General features: G+C 36.0%; 1 protein-coding gene across 3 annotated transcripts in view; it reads left to right on the top strand.

Moving 5' to 3' along the window:
* The first annotated feature begins 723 nt into the window (after positions 1-723).
* The window catches only part of MIPOL1 (mirror-image polydactyly 1), a 245,081-nt gene continuing 222,315 nt past the window's right edge, over positions 724-23,489 (top strand). For 2 of the 3 annotated variants that reach the window (XM_012724721.1, XM_012724723.1), the window contains exon 1: positions 724-886. The gene's annotated coding sequence lies outside the window, so the exon portion shown is untranslated. Of the gene's footprint in view, positions 887-14,116; positions 14,156-23,489 lie in introns of all 3 variants that reach the window. The other variant, XM_012724722.1, reaches the window with a different exon arrangement.

Below are 23,489 nucleotides of genomic sequence, written 5' to 3'. Positions count from 1 at the left end.
TTGATCTGTGGATCAAGAAAACGACATTCGAAGTACTAAACAGCTAGTTAACGCACCTGTTCTTGTTTCAACAAAGACGTACATGACTAAGAACTTTATCGTTTAATTCTGAAAGGTTCAGTATTCTGCCTTATTCATATACTGAACGAAAGCATGCGGATAGCTTTCTAGGAGTTATGTCAAAAGGTTACCAATTCCAAGTTTTAGTCTCAAGCATTCCTTGGCCAAAAGCTGGGGGTTGCTTTTTTTGCTACACAAAGGAGGTCCAACGTCAACCCTTTTCATCAACCATCACTTCGCACTCTCTATTGCCCCCGCTTACCCCCCAACTCCACACAAACCAAACAGGAATCCACAATTCCGCAACCCTGCGGCACCTCCAAAACCCTCAACTCTAGGCCTTAAGTGATGGAAATCCACGCATCTATCTCCCTCTTTTAACCAGACGCGGCTCCGCGCACACAGTGTTTTGATCTCGCACAAAGCGCCCGTCGTGCTCCACCCGATCGCCGCGGCGCCCGTTTGGAGTGTCCGGGAAGACAGTCTGGGAGCGCTTTTCTTCTCCAAACTCCGGAGTCGACTTCCCAAGTTCTCCCCCAGGCCACAGGCCCCGCCCCGCGGCCCCGCGGCGAGGCCCGCGCATGCCCCGTGCCGCCGGCCCCCGACCCGCCTCCGTTCCCTGTGGGCCTCGCGCGCGGCGCGCAGCTGCCCCCCTCGCCCGTCGCGCCCAGAGGAGTTGTTTGCCGGCGCGCCCCACCTCCTCGGGGGAGTCCCGGGAGGCGCCCGGCAGTCGGCGATTGGCTGGCGCGGTGGTTTCACGTCGGTTCTCCGACACCCTGGGCTGGCGAGCGGAGCGGGCGCCTGGGGCGGTGCCGGGCGCAGTCAGGTACACGGGTGGGCTGGAAGGTTTGGGCTACCTAAGAGAAGTGGGAGTAAGCGTCCAGCAGCCTTGGCATTTCCGGGCGCAGCTTCCTCGCAGTTGTGCAAGGGGCCGTGTGTAATTTGCGCACTGTGGTATTGGCTCCCTGCTGTAGGGAACGAGGGAGATCGCTACAAGGTTAGAGTCCGGGGGATCCTCGGATTCTCTTTCTGAGCGTGGTTTTGGCATCCTCCCTGCTGTCTGTTGTATGAGTTCAGCAAAGTAGCGGTGAGTTACAGGGTTCAGGTTCTGGCCACGGTTGATTCTTTGCCCTTGAGAGTCACTTTATCATTCTAGTTTTAAGCCCTCAGACTGGTAAGTTTCAGCCACTTCTTTAGGCACGCTGAACCACTTTTGGGTTCTCAAAGTCTGAGTCCGACTGACTTTACTCTGGAGGTGAGCTCAACCAGCAGCATTTGCGATGTACTTTAAGCAGCGTGGATGGAAGAAACTGGATAAACACAAGAGAGCAGCATTACTAGATAAGGCGGTAAAAAGCTGACAACATTCCTTAAGAGTTGGCTTTTTGAAAGGCTCCTTTGAACAGTTTATGCAAAGGCAGTCAGTATGACTAGTAAAATGCCAGACAAAATAAAGGGCTAAACAGGTCTACATTTTAAGGAGTTTTTCCCCTTCTTTCCCAGGTAACTAACATACTGTCATTAATTACCAGCTTTTCAACGTTTCTCCTTGAGATCTATAGTGGAACTAACTTAAAATGGCAATGAAAATTACATACTCACTTGGGTATCCTATGTGATAGTAATAGAACAAGAAACTTTTAAGAAGCTGATTTTTCTATATATAATAATGGGAATTAAATTATTGGTGAAAAATATCTTAATTGGTACAATTGGCGATAATAACGATGGCAAGTCAGAAAGTATATGGAAGATACGCCAGTTTACCTTCAACCTTTTTAGTGAGTTCATTCTTAAAAGTACAAGAAACATGCAGAAAAGTGCTTGAATCATGTGTACAACTTATTGAATTTTCAAAGTTTGCATTCCTTCCTATACAGGCAGAACTTAGATCAAGAAAGAGCATGATCTGCACGCTAGATCCCCATTTTGTGACCCCTTTCAAAAAGTAACCATGGCCTTGATTTCTAATATCATGTATGAACATGACTCTTGCCTTACATAGTAAGTAGAATCATATATAGTACATAGTCCCTTATGACTCCGTTATTTGTGAGAGCCATGCAAGTGTGTAGCGGTTTGTTCTCATTTTATATAGTATTCCAACCAGGTTTTGACTGTTAACTGATAGGGCTTCTCTGAACATTTTTGTCAGTATTTTGGTGAACATATCTACACATTTTTACTAGTAGGCATGTACCTACTAGTAAGATGACAATTATAGGCTATTCAGATATGTACCTCTGATATAATCTACCAAAAAGTTGTTCCAGTTAGTTTGTCAGTGCTCCTCTAAGTCGTGTTTGAGATTGTGGCTATCCAAATGCTTGCAACACTTCGTACTGTCTTTGTCACTTTAGCCGTGCTGTTGGATATGTGGTAATGTTGCATTGGGTTTTCCCTTAATTTTCCTAATGACTGGCACTATTTAACACCTCTTCATATGGTATTGGCCATTTGGATATCCTGTATTTTCACTGTCATCACAAATTACTGTAAAAGACCTGATCATAAATGTTCCTGTTAACACAGTGCACTGTGAGGTGAGGCCTGCCAGTGTTTTAGACTTTGTGGGCCTTATTCCATCTCTGTTGTATCCCTTCCCTCTTTTCTTACTTTTCCTCCCCATTTCTCTCATTTGTTTCATAGTTAACTAACAGCTCATGTGTACAAAAATGACTGGTAAGTATTGATTGTTCAAACTTTTGTCCATTGTTGTTTAACTGAGATGGGCTGTCTTGAAGAATTGTGAGTACATATTGATATTTGATTGCATTTGCTATTGAGCTTTTGGGTAAAATTCTGAATCTCTGAACATACTGTCTTTACTTTTTAACAGTTTTAATTCATGACTACTTAGAGACCTGTAGGAGAATGCTTACTTCTCCTATAGCTCCTACTTTCTTCTATCCCTTTAAAACTAAAAGGAGTAAAAAGTGAGAAAAGAAAGGAAAGATAGATATTCTTTGATATTGCACAAAGGGTTTGGAGAGGGTTGAATATCCAGATAGTTCTGGACACATTGAGTAAAAAAAAGTATTTTAAAAAAGCTTACATTACTTTTTGTAATACTTGATGCAAATTGTTGTTTGAACTCTTCCAACTTGGGCTGGCTTGATTGAAATTGATAACCTGATTGAATATGCTCATAATATGGGAAACAAACAGTGAGTGGCTTGGACCTTGAAGATTTCTCCCCTAAAGTGCCCCACTGGTCTATCCAGTTAATCTCTTACTTTGTGGCTCCTACCTTTTACTTAGTACCATCAAAAACTCCTGAAATGCTATTTCAACGATGTTAATATTTTTTACCTATGTCAATACTAATGCAAGGCCAGGGTTTTTCACCATTATGTGAGTTTTGATAATGGATAATTGATTTTCAATCTTACTTTATTATTAGGTAAATTCAGATTTAAGATAAGCTTGTAGGCCCCAGCTTCTACCACTATCTCATTGCTATTCTTAAATCTTCTTATATAGAAATTTTGCATTTCTGTACACACATACAACACACACCCATACACACATATTTTACTGATACAAGCATCTTCCTACTTTATAATTTCTCCACAAAACAGTCGCTTACATGCAGTTTTTTCATTGCACTTCTTGAACCAAAAGTGGAATCATCATAAATTACTATACCTGGTATATGCCAGTGGAGTGATTCTCTGACCTGTGACTCACATCTCTCCCCCCAAGCCCACATAGGAGCATATAGGGTATTTATGTAATACAAATGTTTAGTGGTACTGGACTTTTAACTGATGCTTTTGTATTAATAAGACTGTATCTGTCTAGCATAGGTTTTGTTAGCTGCCCAGAATATCTTCTTCCCTGAACATTGCATGCATCCACTTGCTGTGGTTGATCTCTGGAACTCTCCATTTTCCAGGACTCCAAGGGGGACCACCCTTAGTTTTTGATTGCAGTTTCTATTTTGAGATACTTCATTTAGGTTACATTTAATATTGTTTACTTTGCTTTGAGTCACTATATTTCTCTGTTGTGATTACTAGCCAGTAGTTTTATAAATATGCCCACACGCCTGGGACTGGGGATAGTCAAAGGACAACTCACTTTCATGTCTAGTGCCACCACAGGGAGAACCCACATGGAGAGAGAGCTGATGAGAGCAAAAGAGATAATGCCTATTAACCAATGCTTGCTTCTAATGTTAGTTCTATATTATTATTTTCTCTTCCTTTTGAGTTTATTGGATTTTGAGATGATTATAAAGAGTGGATTGGGTTTCTCAGAGCCTTAATTAATTCCAAAAGCAGTGCACTGTTGTGCAAAGATACTGAGCATAACAGCAGAGTAAGTGTGACTTAACCACCTGTTTGTGTTACCCTACTTGAAAGCGACTCTTTTTTTGTAAAATGATACATTTTGAAGTCTTCCTTTAATCCTTGGTAATCTTTTCCAAAGACAGTAGAAAGAACAGAATTTAGAATTTAAATGCCCTTAGAGGTCATTTAGGCTATGCGCTTAGTATGTTCAATGAAAACACTACAGGTTTTGAGAGATTGTATTTAGTCACATAGTTATTTGGATCCAGTTTCCTGACTTCCATTCTAGTTGCTCTTTCCGTTATGCTACTGGTGATAGGCTGTGTTCTAGATTACCCTGGTATTCACAGTCTCTAATCCCCTCCCTGGAGGTAGAGACTCCCTTCCAATAAAAATGTGGCAAAAGTAGTAGGATGTCATTTTTGAAATTAGTTTACAAAAGATTATGATTTTCTTTTTTTCTGGCAGTTCTTTTGCTTGTTCCCTTTGATGAAACCAGCTGGCATATTCTGAGCTGATTTATTAATAGGGCTGTTTATCAAGAAATTGAGAGTGACCTTTGGCCAATAGCTAGTGAAGAACTGAGACTCCAGCCCCATCACCTAGACAGTTACCCCCTTCCAGCAACCTCTGAATGAAGTTGGAAGATCTTACTCCAGTTAAATATTAAGGTGGCCCTCCCTGGTGGCGCAGCGGGTTAAAGCACAGCACTGAGAAGCTAAAGCCACTTCTGCATGAGTTCCATTCCCGCCTGCCCTGAAGGTGACCACATGGCGCGGCAGACCTCTCCTGACCCACCCACTGCTCCCCTCAGCAGTGACTTCCTAGATCTGCCTGTTCTGTTCCCCACTCTGTCTCTGGTGAAGTCTCTCGCCGCCCCTGAACCTCTGGCCTGTACCCCAGTTCTGTATGCACAAATAAATAAATCTTTAGAAAAAAAAATTATTAAGGTAACTGTAGCTCTGGCTGCCACCTTGATTACAACCTTGTGAAAGACCCTGAGCCTAGGACTAGCTAAGCAATGCCTGATTCTAACCCTCAGCAACTGTGTGCAAAATAAGGGTGTTGTTTTTAAGCTGCTGTGTTTGGGAGTCTTTTGTTTGCTGTTAGTAGATAACTAATAAGTCAAATTTAGAAAAAAAAAATTTTTTTAAAGATTTATTTACTTATTTATACAGAACTGGGGGGGTACAGGCCAGACATGCGGAGAGTGAGAGGTTTCACCAGAGACAGAGTGGGGAGCAGAACAGGCAGATCAATGAAGTATACTGCTGAGGGGAGCAGCGGGCGGGTCAGGAGAGGTCTACGGCGCCATGTGGATCCTTCTCTGGGGCAGGCGGGGGATCGAACTCATGCGGAAGTGGTTTTAGCTTCTTAGTGCAGTGCTTTAACCCGCTGAGCCACCAGGAAGGGCCCAAATTTAGAAAAATTTTAACAAAGTATTTCATCCTTAAATATTTGTGACCATAACATCAGTCTGTAGTTAATCATCTTAAATATATTTGAAGATGTGAAGTTTTATATTTTGAGAAGTAAAAAATGGCCATTTAACTTTAGATTAAATTAGCTATTTAACCTTAAATTTCTGTATTTGTTTTTGGCTTTAAATTAATTACTAGGTATTTGTTTTATCTCAAAACTGTCACTATAAAAAGGCAATTACTTTGGTCTGGAATTTCATTAAAGTGAATGACCAGTGGGACAAAATCAGTTTAGAATTATTTTTGACAGTTGGCATGAGTATGTCTGAATCACATAATGTCTGTATTTAAGGTGTTTTTAATTTAGATCTTAAACAGTTTGGGATTTATATAGCCAGATAGTCTACTAGCAGTTCTAGTCTAGGGTGATTTGATTATGTGTAAATATTATTATGAGAATTACCTTTAGTATCTCTGGGTTTATAAGTTTTAGAAACTACTACAGTAGTTTTTATAAGTTTTGGAAACTAGTAATCTTTCTGTTGGAATCCTTAATCCCAAGTCTTGTTTCATTTTCTGTATGATAGCCTTCTTAACAATTTTCTGTCTTCATAGTTTTATGTTTAGTGTTTTACTACTATGGAACAAGTTTTGGAAAAGTGAAAAAATATGTGATTAATACATAAGTGATATAGATTATTTAATTTTTAAAAACTTCATTGTGAAACTTAATGTAAAATATGCATGAACAGCTTAATGAGTAAGTAAAAAGTGAAAGTCTAATCTAATTGCCATCAAAATATTTTAAATTGAATAATCATTGAAATGTGTATGTACTTGGTGTGTATATGGTTATTTTTTAATGTGTTATGAGTATGTGTGTATGTGAGATATAAATTAGGTAGTGGGTGAAATACTATAATGTGTCTCAAGGGAAATTTGTTGACGCTGTTACAGTCTTCTCTTACAGGATGTGTGTGTGTGTTTGAGTGTGCGGATTGCACACGCATGCAAGTGAGCATATGGTTGATAATTACTGGCAATATACTGAGTTGTTGTAATCAAGGATTTTACTTTTCTAGTTGTCCTGTCAATCTTTGACTTATCTTGAGGTCATGTTTTTAGAAATATACAACTTTGCAACTGTCTATGAATTGAATCTTTTTTTTTCCCATTAAGGAGTGTCCTTTTTAATCTCTAGCAATATACTTGTTTTAACATCTAGTCTGATTTTTAAAAACCCTTTTTATTCAAAATAATTTGAGACTTACCAAAAAGTTGCAGAAATAGTACAGAGAGTTCCTGGGAACCCATCTTCCTACTTCTAAAACAATGACAGTCATAATAAATTATCAAAACTAAGAAATGAATACCTCTGCAATGCTAGTCACTAAATTATACACTTTATCCAGATATTGCTGTTTTCCATTTAGTATTCTTCTTTTGTTCTAGGACCTAACCTAGATCCTCTGTTGCTTTTAGTTGATTTCACAATCTTTGAACTTTTTCTCATTTTTTTAAAGATTTATTTTATTTATGCATACAAGAGCTGGGGTATAAGTCAGAGGTGTGAGGGATGAGAAGATTTACCAGGGATAGAGTTGGGGGGGGGGCAGAAGAGGCAGATTGAAATTCATTGCTGAGGGAAGAAGCGGGCAAGACAGGAGAGGTTTGCTGCACCATGAGGCTTACCTCCCTGGCTGGGATTAAACCTGAGCTTCAGTGACTGCCAGTAGCTTCATAGCTTAACTCCTTGCACCTCCAATAGCCCCCTTTTTCTCATTTTATACAGCGGTGTCAATATTTTCATTAATGTGTACACAAAATTGGATTTTTAAAAATGGAGTGGAATGTCTATCTTACAACTTGAAACATTTGGTAATTGGATCATTTCATTAATTCATATGTTATTCCATCTGTTATTTTGTAAATTAACATATTTCACCATTTAGTGGTTAATATAATAGGGACCATTGCATCCTGAAATATATTCCTAGGCCTGCCCTTATGTTTTTCCCTTACATATGCATATGAATTTGAGCACCTAGTTTTGGTTTGTTTGTTTTTTAATTTTTATATTCTAATAGTAGTTATGCTTTCTCATTTTATGACTATCCATTTTTCATTTAATGATGTTATATACACCTTTCTCTGTTGATAATATATGTAAGCATAGTGTTTAGTGTATGAATGTGCCATAGTTTGTGTAACCAGACTCTAGCTGGTAGATATTGGTATTGTTACTAATTTTTCAATATTATAAACAGTGTTGCAGTTTATTTTTTTTATTTGTATGTTTATATGCTTTGTGGGAATATAGATTTGTAGAAGTTGAATTGTGACATCAAACTTTGTACTTTAAAGCTTTAATAGGCATTTAATAGGCATTTTAATAGCATTTTGTTATTTTGAAGGCATTGTTTTATAAAAGTGATATATGCTGTTACAAACTCTGGAACAACCTAAATAGGTGAAAAGATAACAGATTTCTTGATCAGCAATGGTGCTGCCACAGAAGTGCTAAAGCGTTTCAATGAAGTGAATTAATATTTTACCTCTAAACTCATGGTTAGTCAATAATCACAAAGCTGTTTTCATACCAGGAAAGCCTTAGAAGTTATATTTTACCAAAGTAAAGAAGCTAAAGACAGAAAATAGTAAAGGCAACAGAGGAAGATAGTGAGGGACAGTTGTATCACAAATTCTAGAAGTCAATTGACCCAGGTTCCAGAGAAACCCCTTAAGAAAGGAAGTTTCTAGGAAATAAAGGTGATTTAGGAGTTCTTACAACCTCTCAATGCTGACTTTTCTCTGTAAGATGTTTTTTTTTTTTTAATTATGGACTCAATTTCTTTATTAGAGGACTTTTCTGTTTATCTGTTCTTAATCAATTAGCTTTGGTAGATTGTGTGTTTCAAAGAATTTATAAAATTTTGGGTAGTGAAGTCCTTTACAATATTCCCTTTTTAACTTTTTATGTCCTTGGGATCATTTCTCCTCTTGTTGATTGTCAGTTTAGATCTTCTTTATTTCTGTTTGGTTTGGTTTGGGAAGAGGCTTGCCAATTTTATTTACTTTTCCTTGATTTTCTGTGTGGGTTTTACATTTTCAGTTTCATTGATTTTTGCTCTTTACCATTTCCTTCTGTTTGCTTAGGCCTTATTTTCTATCTTTTTTATAAATGGAAATTTATGTTTTAATTAGAGACCTTCCTTCTTTTTCACATATGTGGTTAGTACTAATTTTTTTTTCTCCAAATACTAATGTAACTATAGCTCGTAAGTTCTGATATGTTGTGTTTTCATTTTTATGTAGTTAAAAATATTTGAAGATTTTTTTCCCCTTACTCTTCCTTGTTGAACCATAAATGATTTAGAAGTGTTTGGAGGACTTTTGAAATATTTCTGTTACGGATTCCTGAATTATTCCTATCATGATAAGATAGCATAATTTATAGGATTTCTGTTAATTGGAATAAAAGTTTCAATGGCAATTAGACAAAGTTTATTTGATAAAATGAAACTCAATCTGGGAAGCAGTCTAACAGATTTTATTCTCAGAGAACTGTTCAAAATAATAAGTTTGAATTTAGCTGTTGAATTTAACTTATTTAGGAACTGTGTGTCATTGACATTAAAAATGGAATTATTCTTGATGGAGGACATATGAATCTAAGTTGTTTTGACCTAAAGATATGTTGATGTTATCTTTGCACAGAGCAATGCAGTTCTGGGATTTATTATCTGTCTTTCTTAAAAAAGTACTGTGGAAATGCAATGTACCCATTTGTTTAAATCTTTTTAAATCCAACCTCTTGGTCATTATTAGGGAATGAAAACACCAGCCTTACATATAGATGGTAAATTTTGCATAGCTGCTTCATAGACTTCAAGTCTATGCAGATGGCTTTGCTGTCTTCTCTGCTAGAGCAGAGAGGGGTTATGCCCATAGTACTTGACAGTATGTTCACATATCAGTCTTAAAATGTGCTGAGGTTTACTTTATGGGTCAAAATAGGGCCAATTTTGATACATATGCTGTGTGTATTTGAAAAGATTTTCTATTCTACCATAGTGGGTATAGTCTTACAAATAAATGTCAATTGGGTTAAGATGGTTGATAATTTGGAGTCTCTTACATTCTTGCTGATTATCTGCATACTTATTTTCCCAATTACTGAGAAATATGGTGAATTTTCCAACTATAATTCTGTATTTTTCTGATGATTATTCCGTCAGTTTTCAGCAGATGCATTTTGGCATTCTGTTAAGTGCTTCTAGATTTAGGCTTGTGTTTTATTAGTGAATTAAATCATTTAATGTATGTACTTGGTAATAGCTCTTGGTTTAGTTTTTCTAAAACTAAAAACCTGCCTTCTTTGATTAGTACTTACTTGTATTTTTCACTGTGTGCTAGTATCGTAAATAATATAAAACTAGGAAAGGTTTTTTGTAAGATGTTTTTATTTTGTATTATTCCAAAATATGACACCTTGAAATATGGAATATTTTAAGCTGAAAGAATTTGAGAAGCATTGGCCTTTCCTTTTCCCCCAAACAGATCAGAAGGCCCTCTTGTGAGATGTGCCCCCCTTTTCCTCTGCAAAAACAAAGGAATACCAAGGGATTTGAATCAGAGGCCTCCCTAAATTTCCCATCCTTGGGTTATATCTTTGTCCTTTTATGTTTTTCTACAACTTGCCACTCTCATTAGTTCTAATGTAAAAATACTAAAAACAGGCTTAATCATTTCTTTGTACCTGTATTTCCTTGTGAAGTTTCCCTTGTTACATAAAACTTATGTTCAATAAATGTATGTGCTTTTCTCTTGTTAATCTGTGTTTCTCATTTTAGTAAACAGGCCTTGTCAGAGAAAGCCTAAGAAGATCACGACAAAATTTTTCCTTCATCACAGTTTGCATTTTTTTATGCCTGTATATGCTTTTATTTTAGAAAGTAATGTCTTATGACCTAAAATCATTAATTTTAAGTTTAAATGCAAAGATATAATTCACATAATTAGAAAACATATTGCATTATTGCTTTGCTTCTTGGGTGGAATTTGAATGGTAATTTCTGACAGATAATATTTGCATTCAGGTGTTGCAATGCTATTTTGCATTAATTCTAACCATATACATGTAACCTAAGAATTTTTGAATATTCTAAGTCCTTCCTCTTAATGATTTTCTGAAGTATGACAGACCCCCTTAAACAGCATGTCTTAAAACTAATTAGTGCTTTAGTATGTTTATTAACTTTAAAATTTGAATGTAAATTTAAATCATTTTCTTAATTTATGTCAAATAGCTTATTAGCAGCATGGATCTGCAGACATGTTATGATATGACTTATGATATCCCTAAGTAGAGCATTTTATTCAGTGGCTGAGCTGACACAGTAGGCAAGATCATTCTAATTCTTTTCCGTAACTGAACTTAGCATAGGAAGTTTATGTATAGAAACTCACTCTCTTAAGTTTCTTCATACTTTACTGGTAAGAAACAATTTAGGATTTTAGTGACTTGGTTTTTGTTGACTTAATTTTATACAGGGAGTTATTTTCATCTCAATTTAAGTTTAAATTAAAATTTCCCTTTTTAAATGCTGTATTTTTGTTTGTTAATCACGATGTTATAATTAAATCACACTATATCTTGTCCCATGTTTATTAACTGATTGATCTGGAAGCACAGGTTTGGTTTACATGTGAATAATGTACCTTTATATTACAGAAATGTATTATTTAATAAATATTTTTGGAGTAGTTTTCCTTGTAAGGTATGTTTTTAATCTTAGGAAGCAATTTATGAAAAATGAAAGACTGATTTTTTGCCTATTAGTAGATATAGATTTAAGTTATTCTTTAAAATTGCCTAGTTTAATGTTAATGGGATTTTTATAAGCTGTCTTAAAGATATCCCTTTGAGTTCTACTTGTAAACAACAGACACCTTAATGTTTGCTGAGTATTATTCCATTATTTTTTTGATTTCTGCTGTGTCTGTGGTAATTACTCCTTTTTTGTTTGTGATCCTATTGTGCTTTCTCTTTTTTTTCTTTGTGAGCCTGGCTAAAGGGTTGTCTATTTAGTTTATTTTTTTGAAGAAGCAACTTACGGTTTCATTGATCTTTGCATTGTTTTCTTAACTTCTATTTCATGTATTTCTCATGTCATTCACAGTAGCATGGATTAAGCTGGAAGTGATAATGCTCAGTAAAATAAACAAGAAAGAAAAAAGAAAAATATCTAATGCTCTCACAGGAGGAATGTAAAGGAAATAAAAAAGGAATTAGGATAAAAAAAGTAACTATAATAAAATCGAAATCATTAGGCAACAATATATCAGAGACATTCTGGGGGTGGGGGGAGAGAGGGACCAGGACAGGGACTATGGTGATGGTGTAGGGGGAATTTCACAGGGAAATCATATGTTGTACAAAAATGAAGGATGATGTAATGAATATATTTACCAAAAAAAATTTACGCCCCCCCCAAAAGAACTTGCAAAACTCTAAAAAAACTTAAAAAAAAAAAAGTTGACAATGTTGCCATCCAATGGAATACTAACCAGCCATTCAAGTGAACCTTATGATATAGTAGTATGTCAAATATACTATACTATACAATACTAAATAATAATAGTCAAATATGTATTGACTGATTACACATATATAATCATGAGAAACAAAAATGACACTTAAGGTTATTTTTTTCTTTAAAGATTTATTTTTTTATTCGTACAGAACTGGGTACAGACCAGAGATGCGGAGGGTGAGAGGATTCACCAGAGACAGAGTGGGGAGCAGAACAGGCAGATGGACAAAGTACACTGCTGAGGGGAGCAGCCAGCGGGTCAGGAGAGGTCTGCCGGGCCATGTGGATCTCCTCCAGGGCAGGCGGGAATCGAACTCATCTGGAAGTGGCTTAAGCTTCTTAGTGCAGTGCTTTAACCTGCTGTGCCACCAGAGAGGGCCTGACACTTAAAATTTTAAGAGTATTTGGTATTTTAATGGTAAACTTAAGGTTTTTTTTTTTTTTTTTTTTTTTTTACTACTAATGTACTCTAAATTATTTTCTTTAGGATATAATTATTTGGGCAGTGCCTAGATTTTTAACTACTTTTAGTATGTTATTACAGATTTCTACAAAATTAAGAACTCAGCATCATTTGATGTTAATATTAGATCAACTCTGACTGCTCAAATGATTAGAGTGTAAGCAATGTATTGTTTTTAAATATAGTAATTTAAAGAATGTTTTAAAGCCATTTCAAATTTTGCAAATGAGTTGACTTAAGATTTATATATTTTTCTTTTTAAAAAAAATTAACATTTTTATTGAGGTAATGGTTTAGAACACTGTGTAGGCTAATAGCTCTTTAGATGTATATTAACATCTAACAGCTCTTTAGATATATATTACCACCAAAGTACCCATCAGTCTTCACGGGAGTCCCTTCCCTATTCCTTTCCTTCCCCTCTAAAGCCTTAATTCTAGTTAGATTTCTACAGTTTGTTTTGTTTTAGTTTTGCCTGTTCCTTTGTTTTGTTTCTTTATGTTAACATACATGAGATTAAAAAAATTGGCATTTGTCTTTTTCCTTCTGACTTATTTTACTCAGAAATGTGGAAATGTATTAAGAAGAAAAGTTTGTTAATGTACTTCTGATTGTATATCTTTTAATGCTGAAACCTCATTTTAGTAGACTTTGATAATTTAAATTTATATCCATGTGTCACAGTCAATTAAAAAATAATTGAGCTTGATTTGAAGTTTAGACTCATCAGTGGTTAGAGTGATTTTACTTGTGTTAAGAATGTGCGTTTAAAAAGTTATTTAAGAGAATTTTGAAATCTACATCTGCTAGCTTCATTTTTTAAATTAATTTTTGAAACATTACAATTTTAAAATTATGTTATCCCCTCCTTGTGTTTTGTCTTATCTCCCTGTTTGTTATTATGACCATGGGTCTTGGAAGAGAGCTGTACATTGGCGTTATGCTTGCTGGCTGGCTGGCTGGCTGGCTGGCTGGCTGGCTGGCTGGCTGGCTGGCTGGCTGCTGGCTTGAAGATCTTGCTCCGTTTAATGCCCCTTGTGGGGTGCCCTTAAAGGAGCAGTGCTGAATACGAAAGTTTTTCATTGGATAAATATTAAATGTTGAATGAATTCCTATCTTTCAAAAATACCACTGGAAAATGTTAGTTAGAATATAAACTAGGAAAAGTGTGGTAGTTACATTTTATAGCTGAAATGCTAACCTTTTAAAAAGTTTTATTAGGTTGACTGAAATTATGGGGATTGCAACACTCTAAAAATGCTTTTTCTATTTGTCCACTAGATGGTGCTGTGTACTAATGTTTTTGCTCTGTCCCAAAGGGTATGTATTTGATGTGCTAACGCTAAGGTTAATTTAAGTAATCCATATATTAATACAATTAAGCAATTGGTCTTTTTGTTATACAATTATAGATAAAATAGAATTTAGCCTATATAAATTAAAACGTTGATTATCTCTCTTTGGAGAATGTATAGTTGCTTTTATGATTTTTTTTTTAGAATTTCTTAAGATTTAGAAACCATTTACAATCTATTTTTTTTTATTTTTTATACTTTATTTGTTAATGCATAGAAGAACTGAGGTGAAGGCCAGAGGTGCATAGGGTAAGAAGATTCACCAGAGGCAGAGTGGGAAACAGAACAGGGGGATTTACACTACTGAAACACGTGTTGAGGGGAGGAGCAGGCCAGACAAGAAAGGTCAGCTGCACCATGTGGGTCACCGCGTTGGCCTGCTGGGGATGGAACTCTGTGCTGCAGTGGCTGTTGATAGCTTCCTAGTGCTAAGACTTTAACCTCTGAGCCACCAAGGAGGCCCTGTTAGAATTTCTAATGTGTTTCTCATTTAACATTACTATTTTGTTATTGCATTATGAGCTTGCTTTAATTAAATGTTATTTAAATGAGAACTTTAAAAAAAGCATTTGTAAAATACAAAAAGTATTTAGAAGAAAATGAAAGTGTAATACTTTATCAATTGTTCCAGCTAAACCATTTAGCAAGTAACATAGCTTTTTTTCCCTGTCTTTATTTTGAGTAGTGATTTTTATCTTCTAGTTTTCCTAAATGTTATGATTTATATATGAGGTGTTATGATTTATATTATCCTAAATCTTATGATTATCTAAGATAGTACAGTATAATTTTTTTAGCCAAATGTTTGAAATGTGTTCCCATTGTTATCAGTCCTCTTGATGTTTAGCAAACAAGGGATTATGTTCCTTTAAAAGAGGCAATTTTGGTTTCATAGTGAGTTCTTTTCTATTAAGAATTTCTCTTCATCACCATCATCTGGTGGGAGTAATTTTATTACTAAAAAAAGAGGTAGGTTTTTTCCTTATCTTTATAGAAAGAACAGTGAGGACTAGAAGTCTCATCTCTGTACTAGAATCTAGGACCTAGAGCAGTAAATATTTGCTGAATAAATGAATGAGTAGCTTTTCTACTTATTAGTTTTGAGATTATAACCTGGTCAATTAACCTTAGAGCCTTATCTATAAGATGAGATTTTATTAATTCAACACACATTTCTGAGTGTTATGAGTCAGGCACGAAATGAGAAATAAAAGCGTCCTTCAATCAGATCGCTTAATTGGGTGGGACAGATGGGGAAATAATATTCACAAGTGCTCTAACGTAGGCAGGTATTGGAGACAGAGCTAGAGCGAGGCAAGCGGATGGCCACTTTAAGCCTGTAAATACTCTCCAGTGGGGCCAGGGAGATACAGATTTTATGACTGTAAACTTATTTTATAAAAATACTAATTTTCCTTCATCAACTGAAGAAAACATTTCTGGAAAAGATTTGCATAATATATTTTTGTTTTCTATAGGTTCTATGTTTCATTCTGAATCCAGAATTTCTTAGGAAGATTATTTGAGTTAAAAAAAAAAAAATAAGGTCACCAGGGACTCTCTGGTGGCCTGAGGGTTAAGTCTCAAAACTATCACGGTCTTGACATGAGTGTGATTCCCCAGACAGGGAGCTAACTCACTTGGTGAAGCAGACCTCCCCAGTCTAGTATGCCGATCCTCTTAACACTGTGTTTCAGTAACTCTACTTGTTCTACCACCCACTCAAGTCCCTGGTGAATCCTCTGACCACGCCCCCCCACCTCTGGCCTACATCCCAGTTCTTCATACACAAAATGATTTATTATTAAAAATATATTATAAAATTGGGCCCTCCCTGGTGGCGCAGCGGGTTAAAGAACAGTACTGAGAATCTAAAGCCGCTTCCGCATGAGTTCGATTCCCGCCTGCCCCGGAGGTGACCACATGGCGTGGCAGACCTCTCCTGACCCGCCCGCTGTTCTCCCCAGCAGTGTGCTTCGTCGATCTGTCTGCTCTGTTCCCCACTCTGTCTCTGGTGAAGCCTCTCACTGCCCCTGAGCCTCTGGCCTGTACCCCAGCACCCCAGCTCTGTATGCACAAATAAATAAATCTTTAAAATATATATATATATATTATAAAATTAATTTCACCAAAAAAAAATGCCATGCATTGCTTTCTAAATTTTAATTGAATGGAACTGTACTGGTAGTAGATATTGTGAAAGAATATTTTTAAATTTCCAGTGAAGAGTGGACTTAGTTAACTGGCATCATGAATATTTCTAGTATATTCTAGTCATAGATTCCTTTACTCACCATCTTTGTCCCCGATTCCTAACGTGCTTGCTTGCACTCAATTTTCTACTTAATATTTTTGAGATTATAATGTGGTTGATTCACGTAGAACCTTATCTATAAAAGTTACATTTGATAATTTTGAGTTTTACAGTCCATGACCATTGTAAATACCTATTTTCTATAAGATTTGTTTATTTATGCATAAAAGAGCTAGGTGCAGGCCAGAGGTGAGGGGGAGTGAGAGGATTCACCAGAGATGGAGTGGGGAGCAGAATGGCAGACTGACTGAAATAACTGCTGAGGGGAGCAGTGGGCAAGAGAGAAGAGGTTACCTCACTGGCCGGGGATCAAGCTTGTGTTGCAGTGGCTTGGAAAGCTTCATACTGTTGAGACTTAACCCCTTGTGCCACCAGGGAGACCCAATATCTATATTTCTTTAAGGCTTTCTTTTATATCTTAGTAAAGTTACATTATTTTCAGTTTAGTAGTTTTGCATTGTTGTAATGGTAAATACCTTCAGTGTAAATGTTGAAAATATGAATAGTTGAAATTCTTAATTGTTCCAGAATCAAGGAGATGCTTTTTAATGATGCGCCATTCTTAGGAGATTTTTTTGGTGATGTTTGTTTTAAGACATTTGTTACCCAATTATTATATTTTTAAATGCAAGGTTTTTTTTTTAATCATTTAGAATTTGATCAGATGGTTCTGCTCTGTAGATTTTTGCCACTCCTTTGTTTACTATTAGTGTAATGATTGCTTTAATTTATTTTCATATGTTGAATGTCTGTAATATGGTACATACAACTTAGTTACAGTACATTATTGCTGGTTTCTGTTTGCTGATATTTTCTTTATAATTTTTATGTCTGTGTTCATTTATAAGATACACATTTTATTTCTTTTCTTATATAGTTTGGTATCACAATTTTGACTATCCTCAAAGATTTGATTGTTCTACTCTCTAGAAAATTAGGTAAGGTTGGAGTAATTCCAAATAACATTGGAATAACACTTTTTATAAAATATCCTCATTGCCGGGAATATTTTCTGGCCCTGATTTCTTTGAAGGATATATGACAATTCAAGTAATCTATAGCTACTATAGGAACTTTATTACTTTCTGAATATATGGGAGCTTTAATATCTGAACATGTAAGGATTTTCATTTTGTTATTGATACTTCACTACATTGTAGTTATAAAGATAGTATATCCAGTTTTAATTCATTCAAATTTGGGTGAATTTTTCTTATGTTCTGTCATTGTGATTTTGTCTTTTTTCTCCTCACATTTTTTTAAATTCCAGCTTTATCTGTACAGAATAAATTAGAATTTTTGTATTTCTCTTGTGAATTGAAAGTTTATCATTGTGAAGAGACTCTCTACCTGCCTTAAAATTTATTTTACCTCAAATTAATGTAACTTTAGGTCCTTTGCATAATATGTTCTTTTTTTATATTCTTGCATTCTCTCCCCACACATTTCCTGGTCCCTTTCATTATAGATCAGTTTGTTGTAAACACAGATGGATTTTTAAAAATTGAGTTTAACACTTTTTAAATTACATTTTAAATTTTCATGCAGATTGATTTCATTTGTTATATATTTCTTTGGCTTTCTTTTTGTTGTGGTAAAATGTACATAACATAAGCCTTCACTATTTGATGCTTTATACTGCAGTAGCATCAGCACTCATAGTGTTGGTCACTGTGGCCATGAGCCATAACTTTTTCTTCACTCCAAACAGAAGCATTGCCTCCAAAACAACAACTTCTGGTAACACCTGTTCGATTTTCTTTCTCTATCAGTTTAACTGTTTTAGTGTACCTCAGTAACTGGAATCTTATGTTTTCATCCTTTTGTGTCTGGCTGACTTCACTTTAGCATTGTGTCAGAATTTCCTACCTATTGTTTTCTTTGAAGATTATTTATTTAATGCAAACAAGGCCTGAAGTATAGCCCAGAAGTACAGAGGGTGAGAGGATTCACAAGAGACAGAGTGAGGAGCAGAACAGGCAGCTGTATTGAAATACGCTGCTGAGGGGAGCAGAGAGAAAGACAGGAGAGGTCTGCTGCACCATGTGGGTCTGCTCCATAGTGGAGGATCAAATTCATGCCTTCCTGGCTCCCAATAGGTTGACAGCACGTTTTTTTTTTTTAACTCCTGAGCCACTAGGGAGGCCCACAATTCCCTACCTTTTTTTTTAAAGATTTATTTATTTGTGCATACAGAACTGGGGTACAGGCCAGAGGTGTAGTGTCAGTGAGAGGACTCACTAGAGACAGAGTGGGGAGCAGAACAGGCAGACTGATGAAGTACATTCCTGAGGGGAACAGCAGGCCCCACAGGAAAGGTCTGCTGCACCATGTGGATCACCTGTGGGGCAGACAGGGATGAAACTCATGCTGAAGTGGCTTTAGCTTCTCAGTGCTGTGCTTTAGCCCACTGCATCACCATGGAGGGCCAATTCCCTACCTTTTTAAGACTGAAGAATATTTCATTATGTCCGTATACCACATCTTGCTCATCTAGCTATCTCTTGATGAATATTTGGATTATTTTTGTCTTTTGCCTCTTGTGAATAATGTGGCTAGTAATCACTTTAGTGGGTAGTGTGAATTCTGACATGTGAAAGGGCTTAATGTAATCACTACCACAACCAGGATACAAAGCAATTGTACCACTCAAAAAACACCCTGGTGTTGTCATTTAGTCACATCTTCCCTCCATCCTCCTTGTCATACACACCTGCATTGCTCATGCCCATAGTTAATGTCATCCCATGCTTATATACATTGAGTCACAAGTGTAGAATGTTATGTGAATGGATCATAATTTTTTTTTTTTTTTTGAAACAGACTTCTTTCACTTGATGTCTCTGAAATTTATTCAAGTTGTTGCATGGATCACATTTATTGTTTGTTAATGCTGAATGAGATGCCATTTGTTGTATTTGTATACAACTCTTTTGTATTCCTCTTTGAGGAAATGAAGCTGTTTTAAATATTTGGCTAAAGATTTTTGTGCAGACACTAGGATCTGTTTTTTAGAATGAATGCTAAGTGTATATTTAACTTGGTAAGAAACTGCCAGACCATTTCCCAGAGTGGCATACAGTTTTATATTACCACCAGGAGTGTTTGAGAATTCTACTTGTCCGTAATCCTTATCAGCACTTGATATTGTCAGGCATTTTTATGGTATATACTACAGTCTCGTCATAGTTTTCATTAGTATTTCTCTAGTTAACATGCTAAAGTACTTGCAAATGTTTATATGCCACCCCTCAATCCTCTTTATACAGTTGGTCTATTCAAGTTCTTTGCCCATTTTTTTTTTTTAAGTGTTGAGTTTGTCAGGTTTTTACATAGTTTGATTACTAGTCTTGTCAGATACTTGATTTGCACCTTTTTTTCCCCCCAGATTGTAACTGATTTTTGTTAGTCCTTGCAGTATTTTTAGCAGAAGAAAAATTTTAAATTTGAGTAAAAAGCTCCAGATTATTATTTTTTTTCTTTTATAGATCATGCTTTTGGGGTTCATGCTTTTGGGGTTATTTCTTTGCTTACTGAATTTTTTTTTCTAAAAAATTTATATATTTGCTGCTTTCATTGAGATTTATGATCCTTTTAAAAGGATTAGTAGATTTACTTTTTGAGAAGTTTTAGTTGTATTGTAAAAAGAGTTTGTGAGAAATAGTAGATAGTACATGAGAACTCCAGTCATCTTAGTTTTTTTTTTATGTACTTATATGCCCCAATATTATTGTCATGACTGTTTTCAGGAAAGTTGGTTCAAATAACCTGGTTTGTCATATTTCTGGGAACAACTCAAATTAATTTTTTACTTAAGATACAGCTCTTTTTTTTTTTTAGCTTCACTTATAACATTACAGATTAAATTTATTTTTTCCAGTTTACTGGTTATGGCTCACTAACTAACATTGTATTAATTGCTTAGTGAGGCATCTAGTCCACTACTGTAAAGCTTTATCTTTCAACAGATGATCTGTCTCTGTCAGTCTTTTGGCAAAGAGTACCCTCTACTGTCCACATAGGGAGTAACAAGTGTCTTTCACCCTTTAGTGTTTCCACATAAGGAAACAAGAGCTTCCTCCATCACCATTTACTCTATTTCATAAACCAAACCCATCTCTAAGGCTTCCCAGCTGCTCCTTCATTCTTGGGACCAGTGTTAATATAACCATCACAAATAATGTTGGCAGTGGGCCTGATTTTAATTTAAATATAATGTATACATCCAAATATGTTTTGTGACCTGAGAAATACTTGATTACTTCACTTGAGGTCAAGTGTATTTCACTTTCAAATAAAGTTTAGTTTTCCCGAGGTTACGAAAGTTTGTTTTTCTGAATTCCAAGTGTGTCTCTATGACATTATCACTCACCATCACGTCCGTGCCTTTGGAAAGTTCTCCAGTTCAATGGGTGCTGGCTATAATGGTATTCCACTTACATTCGTGACTTTTATAGCCAACGGCACAAAAAACAGACTTTTTACAGGGTGAGTAAGCATCAGCAGTATTTTTTTTTTTCCCCTAATAATTTTCTCATGAGGGATCAACAGTAATTGGCTGCAATACAATGAATTAGTTGTCTGTGACCTATGACATTTCGTCCCACCTGATACAAAGGTAAAAACTCTTAAGGGAGAACAGATCCAACTGTCCTTCTGGCTTATTTCATTTAGCAATAACCTTCAGTTCCACCCATGTTGTGGTCAGTGAAAAAATTGCATCTTTTTAATATAGTTGAATAATATTTCATTGTGTGTATGTAACACATCGTCATTTAATTATCTGTTAGTGGACACTTCCTTTATTTCCATATCACCCATTTCTTTGTCCCTTCACTTTTGGACACTATTCCTTTCTGTTTTCATTTCTTATTTATTTTGACCACTCCCAGTGGAATGCTCTGATCGGCCAAACTGCCTGTCAGTGCAGTGAGCAATGGCAGCCACCTTGGCAGGGCTTCTGCTTTCGTTTGTTCCCTGGAAAACGTTGTACAGTTTGACAGTGAAAAAATGAACGGACTGACTTTTGCTTGGTGGTGAAACAGCACTTAGTGCTCATCTCAGATAACTACATGGCATGAAGACAGCGCCCCGCAGAGTTCTCTTAGAAATATGTGCAGGCAAACTAATGTTGTGGCCAATGTGTCTTGTGCCCAGTAGCTCCCTCTGCTGTTTTGCCCTCATGTCCTTGGTGTAATTAGATGAAAGAAAAATTGGTGAGTTCTGAGCAGTATAAAACACGTGCTGCAGTCTTCCCTTTGCTGCCACCTCCAGTTCCAAGAAGCTTTTCCAGTGAAGCCCCTCTACTCTCTCACTTGCATTAAATTTTAGAACACAGTGATTAAGTTGAGTTAGTCTTATCTCTCATAATTTTAAGTAACATGTTTCAACTGCACATCCCAATTTTTAATGAGGTCATAACTTTGAGGGTAGTAAGAATCTTCTGTATCCTTGTAATATTTTCTTGCACGGTTTTGGATGCAGGTAACAATCAGAGGAGACAAGCCCAGGTGGTTCAGATTTACAAGTAATTCTCAGTTCCAAACCATGACTTGAGTTCTTGGCAGGTGCTTTTTATTAAAGAATAAAGAAAGCTCAGGATATACAGTAGATGTGAATTCCATTCCTTACTCACCTGTAGGTCCCTGCTTCCCCGTAGAGTTCCCATAGGGACCTCTTGCTGGTTTCTTAAAGCAGCAGTTTCCTAACTAACTTTTCTATGGTGCCTTAGTGTTTTAGTAATATTTTCACAGTGGTTTTAAAAGCCCCCCCTCCTCTGTTGGTCCACATTGATTTTCGCGTGGTATTTACTTTTTAGTCAATCCAGGCAAAGATACAAAATCATTGAAAAAAAGATGCTTGCAATGAACTTCTTGAACTGATAGTTCATGTGGTGTTTAACAGATGTCACTGTTTCTTTGAAAAATAAAAATAACCTTAGAACTCTTCTTGTGTTGGGGATACCTTGACACACTTAGGAACAGTAGATAGAAGGACATTCCCAGGCCATTAATACTGACTTTATGTGTTTGTGTTCATGTAATAATTAGAATATTATATTAATCACAGGTAACAGCCATTCTGTGTTGTACAATATATAAATATATGTTGTAGTAAAATATATAAAACATAAATTTTAGCATTTTAACCATTTTTAAATTATTCACTGACATTAAATGCATTCATATTGTTGTGTAAGCATCACCACTACCCATTTTCAGATGTTTTCATCATTCCAAATAGAAAATCTGTTACACAATAACTCACCTTTTTTTCCTCCCCCAACTCCTGATAACCTCTGTTCTACTATCTGTCTCTGTGAACTGGCATATTCCAGTAAGTGGAATCATAGAATATGTCTTCTTTTGTGTCTGATTTAGTTTGCTTAGCATAATCTCATCTGGGTTAATCCATATTGTAGCTTACATCAAAATTTCCTTTTAATAATGAATAATATTCCATTGTGTGTGTATATATGTGTGTGTATATGCGCATATGTGTATATATATGTGTGTGTACATATGTATATGTATATATGTGCACACACATTTTGTTTGTTGAATAGACACTTGGCTGTTTCTACCTTTTGGCAGTTGTGAATCATGCTTCTATGTGCTCAAAGCAAGAAACACACAGGGAATGTTCTCTTACAAGTGTCCGTCTGATTCTCTGCTGTTTATTCTTTTGAACATATAACTATCAGTGAAATTTCTGGGCCTTGGGTAAGTCTATGTGTAACTTTTTGAGGAATCACTCAACTATTTTCTATAGCAGCTTAATTATTTTATATTCCTACCAGCAATGCACAAGAATTCCAATTCTTCCACATTCTTGTCTGCACTTGGTATGTTCAGCTATTTGTTATAATTATCCTATTGAGTATCTTAATGGTTAGTGCTGTTGAACACCTTTTTTTAATGTGTTGATTGACAGTGTATATTTCTTCTTTAAAGAAGTATTGATCCAAGTCCTTTGTTTTATACAC

Source organism: Condylura cristata, unplaced genomic scaffold, assembly GCF_000260355.1.
Source record: "Condylura cristata isolate star-nosed mole 26May11 unplaced genomic scaffold, ConCri1.0 scaffold00013, whole genome shotgun sequence".
Taxonomy (NCBI): Eukaryota; Metazoa; Chordata; class Mammalia; order Eulipotyphla; family Talpidae; genus Condylura; species Condylura cristata.
Note: the sequence above shows the minus strand (reverse complement) of the source record. Positions and strands in the feature narration are given on the sequence as shown.